Below are 3,722 nucleotides of genomic sequence, written 5' to 3' on the forward strand. Positions count from 1 at the left end.
AAGTTTTCTTTTTTTTTTATTCGGGTACAATGGGTGGGCGGAGCTAGCTGACTGAGAGACCCGTCTGGCGTAGCGTACATACAGTGTTTGGGAGAGTAATATTTGGCAACTTTGACACTTGGCACAAACCTCCAAGCTTCCCAAACAAGTTGGAACCTTCCGGAATTACCCAAAAGTTCATATGTAAGGTGACCCTAGATTGGGTTAGAGTCAGAGGAAGAGAAACATAGTCAGAACCGCAGCCTTTCCCTCTCCCTCTCTCTCCCGAAAGTAATCCAGTGTTATTTGTCAAAAGTGTTCAGTATGTTAGTGTTTCCTCTCCTGAATGACTCTGTGCCCCAAGCAAAACGTGTGCCACGCAAGACTAAAAGGTGATTTTGAATTCATTGTATTAGGGTGAATGTTGACATTGTATAACGTTTTTTGTAAACGGTCCAGTTGGCAGGATAGGTTTGTAAAGTGATCTGGTTAACTATTATTCATTTAGAGTCAAACTTCAACATTATATTATTTCAGAATTATTTCAAGCATTTGTATTATTTTATTGCATTATTTCTTTTCTTAGGTTAAGGTTTATTCAGATGTAATAGTTCAAGTCAAATTGTATAATGTCAGATCGTAAAATTTTTGTCTTATTCTAAGTTTTGTTCAGACTTAATATTTTTCCAGTGACTTAATTTTGTTATGTAAATTCTTTCCAGTGTTATAATTTATATAGAATATATTTATTTTTGTAAATATTTAAGACCCGTTTCCGCTTGATTTGTGTTAAGAACCACAGTGAGAGTTAAATAATTGTTAATGATAATTACCCAGTTTGCTTTTGAGTGTGCTTATTAGACCTTTGGATATTCATTGTTTTATATATTGCTGTCTGGGAGTTATTTAACAGTCTCAGAATTCGTGTATTGATGCTATAAAGTGTAACAGTTTTAATGTAAAAAGCAAACAAGGTAGTTTGGAATTCAAGAGGTTAATTAACTTGCCAGTCGTAGTATATATTATATTATATGTTTTGTTCTCAGTCACGATCATAGTATAGTAGATTTTTTAATGTGCAAACTTTGGAGTCATAATCGTATAATATATGTTAGTGCCCAGACTATAAAACCATACAGTATGATATATATATATATATATATATATATATATATATATATATATATATGTGTGTGTGTGTGTGTGTGTGTGTGTGTGTATATACACATGTATATATATGCTTACATATATATATATATATATATATATATATATATATATATATATATATAGATATATATATATATATATATATATATATATATATATATATATATGCTCTATTTTTGCATGTCAGTTTTAAGGGATCTATGGAAATATTTTGGGTTATTTTCGGTTTTAAGTAATATAAATCTATGCAAATATTTACTTCCATTATTCTTCCTGTCTAAGAGTCTCGTTTTATAAAACTAAAGAAATTGGAAAGGGTGTGGGTTTTTTATCCTAATCATATTTATGAACAGTCCTTTTGTTTTGATGATCGCTATATTTTCATAAAAAATAAAGAGCGTCTTCCCTTTCATAAATTAATTACATTTTCTCTGTGCTTGGAGAGCATACTCATTAGGGACCCGGAGCCTAACATTACCCAACGTTTCATCTTGTGTATTAACTAAGTCTCTGACTGTAATAGAATTCTGAACTCTTGTAATGTACCACTGAGAAGGTCACCTATTATTGCTTTAAATCACCTGTTACCCATTTTCTTATTTCTTAATCATACACGTAAGATTTCTCGAGTACAATTTTAGTTTCCTATATCCATATTGCATCTTTGTTCTTACTTATCCTGTTTTGTGTTTCAATGTATCATTGTTTCACAATTTCTGACTGTAGTGATAACGGCAGAAACAGCAAAAGGCGCTGAATATATTCTTAAGAGTAAGAGTAATGTTACCTAGGTAGAATTAGGAATAAGTGAAATAATTCTCCTCATTGACGTCTGCAGGAGAGGCAGAGATAACATTGTTAATAGTTGTAGCATCATAAGCAGTAAAAATGTTTTGATAATATAATTTTCGACTTTAGCTTCGTCCTAGTTGTAATAAAGGCGTAATGTGACTCGGACTATGAAATAAATAGTTTCCTTTCAGAAATAGAGTGTCCGAACGAGATAAGAAAGACTGGAGGAAGGTGTGTATGAATGAAAAAAGTTAAGGAGGGATGAATATCTGATGCTAATGGACCATTCCGTTTAAAAAGGTAAACAAAGTGACTGAAGATTTTCGGCACAAACGTTTCATCTTCGATTTAGCAGTGATAACTTAAGTGTAGACGTGACTATTCAACTGCATTTCTTTGGAGTCGGTTCCTCTTAAAGGAAATAGCAATGTTTATGAAAAAAGATAATTAATTATAAATTTTTCATAATTATCGACTTTTTCCATTAGGAAGGGTAGACCTAGAAACGAATCAATGATAGCCAATGCCACATTCATTCTTTTAACTGTTCAATCTTATACATGTATTGTAAACACCAACATGTTGAATTTTCTCATAATATTTCTGGCTAGACAAGGATTCGAACCTAGCCTCTGAGTCGAAACAGATGCCAGCACTGTACGTATGTACATATATATCTCTTGATAGCATTGATGGTAAGAGTCCCTGCTGATATGAAATTAACTTATTTCTCTCTTACAAAATTCCGTGACATTTAGTCCTTTCGTTTATACTTTATAACATCTCTCCAGCGCATTATATGCCCTCATGTTCCTTATTCGAATTATTCACTCCTTTCCCCAATTTTCTTTTTACGTTTCTCAGGTTTATTTATCTCTGAATATTCCCCGCAAATATTTCAATAAAGCTAAACTAAAAAACCCATAATATATCTCCATTATTTCCCGTATTAATTACACTAGCGACCAATCCAGTTTAACAAAGCAAGCAGTCCACCTTGTCAGAATAAAACTTATTTTTTCATTGCCATTCAACGTAAACGCATCATATTAAGATAAGATTCCAAGTCTCTACCCTATTTTTGTACACACTCTCAGACCCTTTTCTTACCCTTTACTAAGGCGATCCTTTTCCAGTATCTTACCATTATCCGTTGTATCTATTTTGAAATACTTGTATGAATCAGCCAAATTCATTCTTCCAGTATTTACATTAACCTTTATTGCTTATAATTCAATAGTTTCTTTGACCAGAATCCCCTCACCCGCAAACGTTTACTCCTAACTTGCAAATAATAAACACTCTTTACCTGGCTCCTTCAGTTGATCTCCTCAGGACCTCGATGACCTCTGCATCCTTCACATACATCCTCCATTTTGCTTTTATTTATCCTTTTCTTCCCTCACAAATCTAAAACTGTCAAATTCCGTACTACGATATCACCAAAGATAAGAAACAGCCTTAGGCAAATATAACATTTTCCCCCCATGCACAAACTATAACATAAGACCCATTTCCACCATTAATACTTCAGTTTCTCCCAGGTTTCATTGCAATACTAAAAGCAACGATGGATTGTTATTAACAGAGAGAGAGAGAGAGAGAGAGAGAGAGAGAGAGAGAGAGAGAGAGAAGGGGGGGGGGGGATGGTAACGGAGGGAAAGGAATGCCAAACTTCGTCATGGCAGAGGCCCTCAATTGGGTTTCTTGCTGTGGAATACAAACTTTTCGCATTATTTTAGAATTCACCAGATCAGTCCTTTTTTGCAATTCAATTTGTT

This window comes from Palaemon carinicauda, chromosome 20 (assembly GCF_036898095.1).
Source record: "Palaemon carinicauda isolate YSFRI2023 chromosome 20, ASM3689809v2, whole genome shotgun sequence".
Lineage (NCBI taxonomy): Eukaryota > Metazoa > Arthropoda > Malacostraca > Decapoda > Palaemonidae > Palaemon > Palaemon carinicauda.